The following is a 13384-nucleotide window of genomic DNA, read 5'->3' as shown; positions in this document are numbered from 1 at the left end:
GCAGCCCCCAGTCCCCTCAGCCTCCCAGCCGCCCAGGTGTGGTCCAAGGCACAGGCAAGCCTCAGCTAGCGGCTGCCCAGCCACCCAGGGCTGCCTGAGGCCCAGTTAACCAGGGCCGGCCAAGACTTGCGCTGCCAGCAGTGGCAGCAGCAGAGGTGTGTTGCCTTATCCTGATCTCTGGGTCACCTCCTGCCCCTGAGGGATCCGGGACTGTGAGAGGGGCAGGCTGGGCTGAGGGACCCCCCCCCCCCCCCCCCCCCCGCCCGCCACAGAAGCACACCACTTAGTGAGGTCAGGTTTCTGGGGACCTCAAGCATCCTGGACACCCTGTCTCGTTAGTGAGCAGGAGTGGTCTCAACACCTTCCTCAGCGCTCGTGCCCTGGTAGTGAAGGAAGGCGCGTCAGTGAGAAGTGGCCGCAGCCTGGAAGGGAAGCACAGAGGACACAACCCAACAGACTGAGCTTGTTTAGAGAAGGGCCAAGCTGGCGTACAGCTTTCATTAGCTCAGGGGTCCTCCCTGTATATGACAAAGGAGGGGGAGTCAGAAAGCGGTGGACATTGTTTTGTTTCTAATGTTTCATGCATTAGCGGGAGAGCCAGTTCTGTGGAAAGCTCCCGTCCAAGAGCCGTGCCCCCTGAGGCCAGCTGGGTCCCTGGGGGGTTGGCCATTGTGGTCCCCAGCGAGGAGCTGGTGCTGGTGATGCTCCTCTCCTTGGAACGTGGAGACCACTCTCCCAACCCCGTGTGGCCCTGGCTAAGGAGGCGCCAGAAATACTTCATCGTTAGTGCTAGAGATTGAAGCTGGTTAAAGTGTCCATTCCTCTGCCTAGACCTGCTGTCGCCTTACACTTTTCAAGGTTATGATGGTGGATTTACACGATTTCATGGGAGTGATGAAGATGTTTTACCTAACTCTGCTTTCCAGCCGGCCTTGGCATGAAAGAATAATGGCGAAAGCTCTGAAATGGGAAACCCAGCAGGTTTGGGAGATCAGAGGGAGGTCCTATCAGTTAGACCCAGGCTGCAGGTAGACCGCGCCGACGCTGCAGGATGAAGAGCGTACCGTTACTTAGCATTGCTGGAGCGTAAAAATACTGCTGCACACGTTGCCTCGCTTGATCCTCATAATACACCCAGAGGAGAGAGAGCTTTCACCCTTTCAAAGTAGAAAACCAGAGTCCGATTTCCCGTTTTCCCAGTTCCACCCCTGGTGAGCTCAGCACTGCTGCACCAGCTCCTGCTCTCTGAGTCTGAGGTCTCGTTTCTCCTTGGATGCCCCGCACAAGTGGAAACACGGCACAGCCATGTCCTTCTGCCCCGTTTCTCGTTTTGCTGGTCATTCGCCAGGTATTGTCATGGCAGCACCGTTGTGGGACTCGGCAATCACGGAAGCAGCCTCGGGAACCTCCTTGGGCCGCTCTCCACACGCAGGCCCCTCATCAAACTCTCGCTTGAAAAGAGCTTTGCAATTCTTGTGTTTCTTCCCAGACTCAGCTGCGACCAGCAACTCAAGAGCCGGGGCCTTTCAAAACCACCACTTGCTCTGTGGCTGACGGGTGATAGAGGGAATACCTGTCCAAAGCAAGGGGCTTCGTCGCAGGACCCACTTTTCCAGCTAAGAAATTGTCATTTCGTATCATAGTCCAAAGCTTCTTGGCTTCCTGGTAGGAAAGGGAAGCCGAGTGGTGCCGCGTTATTCAGCATGGTGATCATCATGGATTCACAGCTGTTTCTTGAACAAACTGTATTACGCACACTCGGAACACTCTCTAGAACAGGAATGGGAAACCGTTTCCCACTTTCTGTTTCTGTAGTAATGTCAGTTGAAGCTGACATTCACTCTGAGTCCATATCTGATGTGTTCCAACTGATATTCTTGCTTGCTTGTCCTGTCGGCTCTCAGCTTTAAATCTGGAAGGTTTTCAATGGCCCTGGTTGGCAGGAAGAGTGCACGAGGAGGTGCGGAGAGAGACTGCCATTACAGCCAAATTTCAGCCACATAGATTGTCAGTACTAATGAACGCCCTTGAAGCAGATACTGCAAATGCTTGAAGTTGGAGTTGAGTGGCCTTTTGAGTCCAGATCATTCGGCAGAATAGACATCTTTTCTCTAAATACCAAAGGCCCAGTATCTGACTCGGGTATGGAGCCGGTTTTATCGGTGTTGCACGTTGGAGCATCCTGATTGCGCATGGCTTCAGATCCCTTCACGTGCTGAGCGTGACCTTCGTTTTATTCCTGAGTCATAGAAATGAGACCTCGATTCCTCCATCAGCTCCTCCCTGTCCTTTTAGCATCATAAAGCCTCACTAACACAGTCAGATAGTCATAGCACCAGAGCTAGACTTAAATAGACATCGGTTCAGATAGTGGCTCCACCACATAGTTAACCTTTTAAGTCTCAGTTTTTTCAGCTCTGCGATGGGGATGCTGATAAGACTAAAGCACAGGGGACTGCTGTGAGGTTCAGTGAGATCACGTAAACAGCAAAGCATAGCACCTGGCAGGAGAAGACACTGAAAAACTATGTTAGCTATTGTTACCATGCGGGTGATTAAATAACGCCCCCTCCAGGAACAGTGGGCTTTTTTATACTAAAAAACTTAAACAAATAATGAACCCTTTGGAAAAGAAGGAATGTGTTTTCTCTTGCGTCCAGATGTGGAAAAAAGCAGCAGTCACTTCCTTTTTCTTCCCTGTGTGTAGTAATGATGGCTACGTGGTATAGCCTTGTGATCTTAAGTATCTTATACTAATCGTCAGTATACACCCTAGAGCAGCGGTTCTCAACCTGTGGGTCGCAACCCCTTTTGGGGGTTGAACGACCCTTTCACAGGGGTTGCCTAAGACCGTCAGAAAACACATATATAATTACATATTGTTTTTGTGATTAATCACTATGCTTTAATTATGTTCAATTTGTAACAATGAAATTGGGGGTCACCACAACATGAGGAGCTGTATTACAGGGTCGCGGCATTAGGAAGGTTGAGAACCACTGCCCTAGAGGCACATGCAGAGGGGAAAATCAGCGTTTAGTAAGTTGAAACAAAAAGTGGCCCGAGTTTAATCATGGTGCCTCCTGGCAAAGAGAAAAGGATATTGAACTGAGTACTTAAAGGCAGGGTATAAAAAACAGGGAAATACACATGCCATCTCCATTGAGATTTGAGGTTGGGGTTGTAAGGAGGAAATCCAATGTAAAAAGCCTGTGGCCACAGCAGAGCCAGTCGGCATCTCCGAGGCTTTGAAATCTAGCGTCTTCCTCACAGAGTGAGAGCTCGGCTGCGGGCACTGAGGTCTCTTCTGGGGTAGAGAGAGTCCAAATTCCCTTAAGTCTTTATAGGGATAAAGAGCCCAATGCTTGTATCTTCCTTTGTGTATTTTGAGCTATAATCATGTAAACTTTTTGTTTTAGTTATTATTAGCTCGTGGTTTGGGAAATGTAAATATCTCGATATGTGAATTCAGTTAAAACTGTGGACTCCCATTACCCAGGCGTAGCTAACTGGGTGATATAAGAGTGCAGTTTGTCAGCTCCCAGCTTCTGGCTGCACGCTGCATCCCCTTTAGGATGCAAATTGCTTCCCCTTAGTCCACACTCACGGGCAGCAATATTCTGCACCACTGGTTCCCACGAAAATACATCCTGCATATCAGATATTTACATTAAGATTCATAACAGTAGCAAAATTACAGTTATGAAGTAGCAACGAAAATAATTTTATGGTTGGGGGTCACCACAACATGAGGAACTGTATTAACGGGTCGCGGCATCAGGAAGGTTGAGAACCACTGCTCTAGGAGAAGCACTGTAGCCGGAAAGGCGGGACGCCACGCAGATTTGCGTTGCCACTGTAGCAGCCCCTCCAAAAACTGCCCTCTTCTTCCTGTGCCATGAACGAGCATCTCAGAACCTAACCTTGGCGAGGGCACTGCCTGCTTCGCCCACCGGCGGGTGGTTCTGGACGAAGCCTCTGGCTTCAGACTGTTCTCCTCCCGAGTCCTCAGCAACGGCGATGCCTCTTTTTCAGTTAATGTTTTTGAGAGCCCTTCCCTCCCCTCCCGGAGCCTGCAGCAGATGTAGCCACTCACAGGCCTCTCCTCAAGGTGACCTCAGTGCCATAGCCCCCGCAGACAGACACACAGTGGCTTTCCCGCTTTTGCGGGCTCCTTTCTCCCCCATTTAGTTCTCTTAGAGCCTGTCCACTGGAGGGAGTGTTTCTTCAGGGTTGGGCTATCTTCTCTCCAACAAAGATGCTATCTTTCTGATGAACAAAAAGGCCATGAAACCTGTCCAGCTATGAAAAGGAGTGAGAGGAGAGAAGAGTCTGGGGTTTTTGCCTTTCAGTGTGAAGAACAAAGGGATTTAGTGATGATGATTATCTTTTATGGTTATTTTTATGCTGTTTCTTTTATTGCCCTTCGCTTCTTTGCTAAGTGAATTGTAATGAAAAAGCTCATCGGGATCTTGTGTAGTGGGTGGGTATCACTCCACAAACCGTCTCCAGCTGGGACTGCACCTCTGCATTTTATGGTATCATGCAGCTCAGACCTTCCCATCATAATTGTTTGGCCCCTTTAGTGCTTTGGGCATTGATTAAAAAGGTCTATTGAGCTCAGAGTCCTTTAAAAGGAAGGAGGCTGATGTGATGGTTAAAATTGAAATAGCACAGCACAGCTGCTGTAACCACTCTCTATTGTCACAGTCTTCCTCGCAAAGAGTGTTCACGCGTCCAATCAATGCTTTCCTTCCCGAGGAGGGACTCATCCCGTATGTAAATCCGGGTTGGACTGTGCTTGACCCCAGTTTTTCAGCTGTAATGTTGAAAACCAACAGATGGGAAGGTAAAAACAGCTCGATGCTGATTCATCTTCAAAGTTGAGACTCCGGTCACCTTTAGTCTGGATGGAGTGAGGGAGCCTTTTCCTGGAAGGGAAAAGAAGCCGCTCCTCTTGCAGATAGGTATGGAAGGCTAACGGACTTCCTGGGGATCCGCGAGACTGGACATAATTCATTAACAATAACTTTTTTTATTGTTTAAAGTATTACACATAGTATTACCTATGTCTCCTTTTCCCCCATTGACCTCTCCCACGGTCGTTACAATAACTTTTGTCCTGTTTTTAAACCTGACTACTTCCCAGTTTATCAGATGACGGTGGAATTAACGGCAATCTATCCACTAGGTAAGTTCTGCCGGGAACTGTGAAGGTGAAGTCTGGCTGTGCTAGTTCACAGCTACCTCTTCCAAGGGAGCTGCAGCAGGCAAAGCTATTGCAAGACCCGAGGCTGGGGAGCTGGCCCTCTGTCCGGCCAGGTGAGCGTGACGCTGTCAGCCCCGAGCTGCGTGCACAGTGGCCAGCACCCGGGAGCATCAGTGTGCTGGCTGTCTCCCCGTGAGCATTTGGGAGTTAAAGGTGAAGCTCCATCTTTAACCCCCTTGTGGTTATCTGAACAGTGATGAATGAACTGATTGGGTTCCCTGCAGACCTTTGAAGATGGATGAAGGATGGAATTTGAGCTATTTTTTTTTAACCCAGGCCTTTAGCTTTTAAAATTAATGTCCTTTTTTGAATGCTAAGAAAACAAAGGGAATTTCTTCAAAGTGTTTGCAGCTTGACACAATGGGCTTAATTGGGGTCGAGAAGATGTTAGGACGGATGGAGAATGCCCGCTTAGCTGATAGGACTGAGAAGTGGGGCCTTATTATGAGCTGTCATCTCAATGTGTATTTAAACTCCAGCAAAACTGAAACATGTTTGCCATATAGATCATAATGACTCCAAAGGAGCCATTATGCTCTATTATGTAATTACATAATCAGAGCATGCATAGTAATCAGCTTTTGGAATTCAGTGCTAATCAAACATACCTATAGTATGTGTTTAAGCTAAAATAGAGAACGTTAATTTGCCATTAGTCAACTAAACAAGAATGTGTATACAGAATATCCACGAATAGCTTCATGTTGTGTCAGATGCTATTTTTTGTTTTGTATTCAGGGGACAGCAACAATTTTAATTGAAGAAAAACCAGCACTGCGGCCTTACTCTTTACCTTGCTGCTCAAAAAATGTGCCTCACCTTGGACTGATTATAAGAGGAGATTAGATTAAAGTCAGTATTTTTTTCCTTCCCTAAGCTCAAGTGACTCAACAGTAATTACATTACGGGAGACGCTTATGAGATCCTGACCATCTACATGTCATAGTGTTACAAATACTACATATAAAACAAAGCTTTTCAAACAATAAACCTTGAGCATATATTGCTTTTGTAATTAGAAGCAAATCATTGAATGTTATTTAGAAATAGCCAAGAACAGAAGTGCCTTGATGGCCCGTTAGGAGATGCGGCCTCCGCGCCTGGCGGTGCCTCCCGCTCGCCATGTGGCTGTAGGCGTGTGTCCTCCTGGGATTCATAGGGTTTTGTGGAAAAGAAGGTGATGCACGTGTTTTTGTCGGGGTCACATACTCCTGCCCACGCAGTTACTTGCTGAGTTGGTTTAGCTTCACGCCAAGCTTGGGAGCTATCTGATTTGCGTTCATTATTTTGGATGCCAACAGCCAACATTCAACTTTACTCTTTGGGATGGCAAACCGTGGAGGAGGGCCGACAGGGGTAAGAGGAGCTTTGCCACAGCAGACTGAACGACTGCTTTCGATTTTAAGTAAATGCTCCAGTGTTCAGGAGGGTTGATGTACTGCCTCTCTTTGAATTGAATTTAACTTGTGTTTACGTTGAAGAGGTCTCACCCTTAACCTTAATCCACGGTTGACCAACCCTTCTTTTCGGACACTGGTTCTCACTGTCTCATCTGCACATTAGGTGGCTAAAAATGTTACTGTCGTATTTAAATGGAACTAAATCCTTTCATCAAAAGCTTTCCTGGCTTGAACTTCAAATAATTTATTTTCAAATTACTTTTATTGTAATTCTTATTAATTCAAATAGGTTTCTGATTTGATATAAAACTGTAAATGCAAGGAAGGGTTTAATGAATTGAAAGATGGGATTGAGTCTTTTAAAGGAAATGTACAAAATATGCTGACAATACTTGCTTAGATAGAAATCAGATCTTAATGGGTTTGTTAATGATTTGTAGTGAACACTGCCTTTACGTTGACTTCAGGGGACATAGGCAGTTAGGAAGATTTTTCCCTCAAGGTTTCAACAGAATCTTAATTTTTTTTCTCTTTTTCTGAGATGTGTTCACTTCTGGTGCTAGCCCTCAGAATCGTTAGCAGGACTGCGGTGCCTCCTTGGTGATGGTGTGATATGGGTAGGGGTTGTTCTTCCTAGTTGGGGATATAACCAACGTTGTAAACATGGGATCCGCTAGAAACAGGAATGGGTGAAAAGCCAGTGGAAGCTTGAAGACACAGGAGAAAATAAGCTTTTCAAAACCCGCAAGTTTTTTGACTGTTCGATACCTCTTAGAGGGAAAAACTTACTAATCCCGAGCCTTTAATTGGTGTCACATTTCAAGAATTCTTTGGCTTTTAAAAATGAATGCCGACACTACTCATCAGGAGGAGGGTTTGGTGGAGTACCTGCAGTTTTGGTTGGACTGTGGCCTGTTTAGACGCCTCCCTGTGCTGACTTAACACTGGGTCCAGACTTCCATGTAGCAGAGGAAGCAAAGGTTTCCCTAACGTGGTTTTTACTGAAGAAGTAGGTCGGGACTTGATCTGTTCCTTCTCTGGGCAACCGTCTTCCCAGCTACGAGTCCTCGGTGGCCCTCCGCGTCGGGCAGTTTCCATAGTTGCCACAGGATAAGCCTAGTTCTGCTCTAACTGGGACTTGCCCTTTTATGTGGACTCACTGGAGGACTCCCCCCCGGCGTAGATGAAGGGCAGGCAGTGTGTGTGGGGGGAGGGTGTCCTCTGGGGCCCAGTGTGCTGAGGCAGAGAGAAGGCAGCAGCAGTAAACAAGGCGTTTTACATGCAGGACACTTCTCTGTCATCTCCAAGTGGGTAATTGTGCTCTGGGTAAATTATCGAAATAAAAAAAAACTAGAAGTTGCTCAAAGGGAAATAACCCCCTTTAAAAACAAGTGCCTGTTCCGAGGCAGCACCAGGAGCGCCCTGGCAACAAATCCTGATGCTGGCGGGGCCCAAAGGACCAGTGTGAGGGCTGGGGGGGGTTGGGGGGAGGCTGGCAGAGCTGAGTTCAAACACCACGGCCACTTGGCTGAGGGCATTAGGCAACTTATTAAAACGGCTTTCGTCCCAGGTGCTTGGTCCGCACAGTGGGGATGTTGAGGACTCCGGGGGTTTGAGAGGGAAGCCTGCAGAGAGCAGAGCGGCTAGCTCAGCGCCTCACGCTGGGTAACCTCTCCCTCCCTCCCTTGGGGTGCCGCAGAACCCCTTTCTCAGTTCAGCTCCTGCGGGAGGTGTGCCCTCCCTCGGCCAGGTGGTCATGGTGTTGACTGAATAGATTCCATCAATGGCAGTGCTTCGTGTAATGTCGTTCACATAGCATTTATGAAGAATGGGTGTTTCAGGAGGGAATCCGTGAGTTAAACTAAGTGAAGATTGAATTAATAGGGGATTTATGAGCCAGCTACACCCCCAGCCTCACTCCAGTCCTCACCAACTCAGCTTGAAATGGTCCTTTCTTTTCTAGTCATCAAAATAAATGTTACCATGTTTTAGATAATGTTTTCTTTCTGGTGACGAATGCCCAGCCACTTCTAGTTGACTACGGGAGACTTGTCTGTGAGGGAATGGGCCTCTCCAATACCACAGTTTTATTTTTAGAAATTGTGGGGCAAATGAGGAGGTTATTGGGAAGACAGTGGCTGATAGAAACTAAAGGTGAGTTTGGTTCTGTCTCCTGACCCTCTCCCGTCTGTACCAGTCAGCAGTCAGAAGTGTCTGCACGTGTCAGGCACCGTCCACCCTGAAAATAGATGTGCGGCTGTGAGCAGCCTTATTTCATGGCTGTGGTGCGTTGTCTGTACTTGGCTTTCCTTGGCCCAGAACAGGTGCTGTATCTGCTAATTGTGTTTTAGAAAATCGGAAAGGTTTTTAAAATGGATTATTTAAGAAAGGCACCAAAGCTGCCTGTTTGTACTCTTCTGCTGCACCTCAAAGTGCGTTTTGTAACAACCTAATTGTCGTGATATCTGTTTCAAGGGGAAATTTATCACGTCACAGTGCGTCTCCCGTTTGGAAGAAATGTTTGAGGATGTGAGCAGAAAGTGTTTTTATGTAAAGGCTGCAGGCAGGCGGAGTACTGACATGCAGACATCTTCATCCCTGCCATTTACTCCCTTGCCTCCCATAAATAGGTCATTATTTCATTTCAGCCATCGCGTGGCGTCTCAAAGTATGGAGCTCTACTTAATAGAACTGCTGTCCAGCTGACCCGTATAATTTACTGGTGACATCCTTGGGCCACCATCATCAGCCAAGGCAGTTAGATATCTTTCAGCAAAATATTTCATTATCACTTATAATAGTTTCAGATTAGCATTACAACCCTGTTAACATAGCTGGGAATTGGCATTTTCAGAGACAGGATTTCAGGTCGACCTTAGAAATTTCAGAAGATTAATACAGCAATGATGGTCCGCCGTGGACTGGCAGAGCGCGCCGTGTGCCAGGCACAGCCGGGGCCAGCGCTGCAGAGGCCGAGCTGTCCCTGAATGGCTCACCCGCGAGGACACATTACGGTGATCTGGTCTTACATTACTCAGCTGTAAGAAATAATTAAGAATATTCAGACTTTCTCAGAAACAACCCCTCGGATTTTGTTTTATTGCCTTCCTTGCTTAAAATCATGGTCAACTCCTCTCTCATCTCTTGGGCAAATATTTTGTAGCCTGAGTATGAATAGAACATGCTACTCAGAATATACTAGGATTCCAAGTAAAGACTAAAAGTACATGGTTATTTCCACAAAAACTATTTATTAGGGGAATAATTGAATTGCAACTGGCTTTCAGCCACCGTAGGTGCAAGTAGCGGCGTCTGCAAGCGTTGGTTGTGTTGCCGTGAGCCAGGCCTGCCATCCTGTCCCTTTTTTAAGTGGAAGCTTCTCATTTGTGCTGCTAATAACCTTAACTTCCTCAGACAGAGGCGCCCTCCCGCACAGCCCAGGAGACCCAGTTTGGTATTCTAACCTCCTCCAGGCAGGTCCCATGACTTGAGAGGGTTACAGCATCTGAATCGTGCAGTTTAGTTGTTCCTTCGTTTTCTTACTAGCTTGGGTTTCCCCAAGGAAAGAGGGTATTGTCCTCTCTGCACAGACTTCTACCAGGGCCGGCCAAACCACCTTGAAGAGCTTGCTTGATGGGCAAGAATTCCCTTTCCCTGTTCTTTTCTCAAATCTGGGAATAAAGCACTCCCTTCAGAGGAAGGGTTCTCACGAGGAAGAGCAAGCAGCCCTTCATCTCTCCTGGTCACTTTTCCTCTTGCTGCTCCTCTGTGATACTTCAGCCCACTCAGCTTCCCCCCGGGCCAGGCCGGGCAGGCCTGCCCTCACGCACCACAGCCCGGGCCGCGTTCTCACACCGGATCAGAGACCTCAGGGTGGGTTTCATTTCGGTTTATTCCCCAAGCACCAAGAATTATTTATCTGTGGAGCTAATAATTTCTCCTTAGCTCTCTGGTTTCCTCTTTTCTGATCCTCGCCAGTGGCTGGCTTATTGCTAGGTGGCTTTGCCTGAACGCCACCTCAGACACCCATTCGCAAGCTCTCCCACTCTGGCTTGCCGAAAGGGTCCTCCAGCAGAACCAGGGTAGCAGGTGGAAACCCTTCACTTACTCTAATTGCATCTCTTTCTGTGCTTTCTCCTTGTGTTTTTTTAGACTAGTATTTATCGTTGACCTTTATTTCTTAATGTGACAGTTTTGTAAGGGAGTGACTAAGCTATGCTGAGTTGATATATAATTATATAGAGAGCTCCCTGAGAGCAGGGACACGGAGCCTTCCTTGTTGTATCCACCCTACCCACATCATATACTAGTTGCTTAATAAATGTTTGGATGTGACATCTAGAGAAATGATGGTGATGGTGATGGTGATAGCAGCCACCATGGATTCAGTTTTATGAGAAGCTAGACACAGTGCTACATGCTTTATATTTATCTATCCTAATTCCCCCAACAGGTCTGTGAGATAGCTTTTATTTCCCCATTTTGCTGAGAAACTGGCCCAAGGTCTTTAAAAGATTTACCTGAGATCCTTCAGCTCAGAGGCAGTCTCTCTCTTCCTCTTCCTGACCAACCATCCACCTTTGGCCGGTGCTGCCCCTTTGTTCTGCCTGCGGGGGTTCGGTCTCAGTTTTCACCCACATTGCAGCTTCCCAAAGGCCCGAATAATGTCATACTCCTCTGTATCCCCTGCTGTGCCGCTGCGGGATTGGACATTGGACAATGGCTTCACCTTTTGCTTTTCAACTGCACTCTTCTCTCCTCCTACCTGTGCTGGGGAGCGTTTAGGACATCGGTGAGGGACCCTGACTATAATACTAAGGTTAGAAGCACCAAACCAAAGCAGACTTGCAGGTCTGCCTGATGCCAGTGGGACTGAAGCCCTGCCTTTCTGGCGTGTTCTTAGAGGGGTTTTTCAGAGGGCACAGTCAGTACTGCCTGGGACTTCAGATAAGTCAAGAGGGTGTGTGTTTCTGAAAACAGAACTTTAAGAAATTGAACTGTAAGCCAGTGGTTCTCAACCTGTGGGTTGCGACCCCTTTGAGGGTCGACCAATCCTTTCACAGGGGTCGCCTAAGACCATCGGAAAACACATATAGCATATCAGATATTTATATTACGATTCATAACAGTAGCAAAATTACAGTTATGAAGTAGCAACGAAAATAATTTTATGGTTGGGGTCAGCACAACATGAGGAGCTGTATTAAAGGGTCGCGGCATTAGGAAGGTTGAGAACCACTGCCCTTCTCAGGATTTTATTGAGATTCCAAAGAATTGGAGTTGGTAGGTCCTCATTCCCACACAGTACATAATCAAACTGCCTATACAGTAGACACCCCTTGTCCATGGTTTTACCTTCCATGGTTTCAGTAATAGTCAACCGTAGTCAGAAAATATTAACTGGAAAATTCCAGAAATAAACAATTCATACGGTTTAAATTATGAGCAGTTCTGTTAAGCTTGATGAAATAGCGTATTGTCCCACTCTGCCCCACCCGGGACGTGCATCCTCCCTTTGCCCAGCACCTCCACGCTGCGGTGCTCCCTGCCCGTCAGCCACTTAGCAGCCGCCTCAGTTGTCACATTGATGTTGCGGCATCAACACCAGTGCTGTGTTCAAGTCACTGCAGTTTACCTAATGGCCCCAAAGCGCCAGAGTGAGGATGCTGGCAGTTCAGTGTGCCAACGAGAGCCCTAAAGGCCTCCGGTAAGTGACCAAGTGGAAGTTCTCGACTTCAGGAAAGAAAAGCATTCTATGCTGAGGCTGCTAAGATCTAGAGTAAGAACAAAATTTCTATCCCTGAAATTGTGAAGAAGGAAAAGGAAATTTGTGCTAGTTTTGCTATTGCACCTCCAACTGCAAAAGTTATGGCCACAGCGCACGTTAAGTGCTTATTAGTTAAGATGGAAAAGGCATAAAATGTGTGGCTGGAAGACTTGGATGGAAGACATGTGCTGATTGACGGCATGTGCTGTGGCAGAAAGCATTGAGCCAGCCAGCAAGGGGTCCCCGAAATGAGTGACACCAGGCCATTTACTTCAAGTGAGGGCTGGTCACAGATGCAGGACTAGGTTTGCGCTGGGAAATGTAAAAATTAGGAGAGAGAGAGAGAGAGAGAGAGAGAGAGAGAGAGAGAGAGAGGACATTTAATTTTTATTGAAGTGCAATTGACCCTTGAACAACACAGGTGTGAACTGTGTGGGCCCACTTATCCATGGATTTGTTTTTAAGAAATACATCTAGTAGTGCAAATGTGTTTTCTCATTCTTATGATTTTCTGAATAGCATTTTCTCTTCTTTAGCTTACTTCAGAGTAAGAACATTATAAGTCTATAGTATACGCTTACATATATAAATACATACATAGAACATACTGGTACACAATACATGTTATGAGAATGTTCACGTGATTATTCTGGTCAACAGTAGGCTATGAGTGGTTAAGTTTGGGGAGTCAAATGTTATATGTGGATTTTCAACTGCATGGGTGGTTCAAGAGCCAATTGTATAGTGTTAATAATTGTTCCATTGTATTACCATTGTCGTTCATCTTTTACTGTGACCAGTTTGTAAGTTAAACTTCATCATAGGGATGTGTATATAGAAAAGAACATAGTACATACAGGATTCAGTAGTATCTGTGGTTTCAGACATCCACTGGGGGACTTGGAACATACCCCTGTGGATAAGGGGGGGGACCACTGTGCACTGGGA

At 46.9% G+C, this 13384-nt stretch overlaps 1 protein-coding gene across 5 annotated transcripts in view; it reads left to right on the top strand.

The window, feature by feature from the left end:
• The window catches only part of CADM1 (cell adhesion molecule 1), a 362854-nt gene that overhangs the window by 275875 nt on the left and 73595 nt on the right, over positions 1–13384 (top strand). The gene's annotated exons all lie outside the window — the stretch shown is intronic.

The sequence above is a fragment of the Myotis davidii genome, unplaced genomic scaffold (assembly GCF_000327345.1).
Source record: "Myotis davidii unplaced genomic scaffold, ASM32734v1 scaffold97, whole genome shotgun sequence".
NCBI classification, from domain to species: domain Eukaryota; kingdom Metazoa; phylum Chordata; class Mammalia; order Chiroptera; family Vespertilionidae; genus Myotis; species Myotis davidii.
This window is presented reverse-complemented; position numbering and strand designations above follow the sequence as displayed.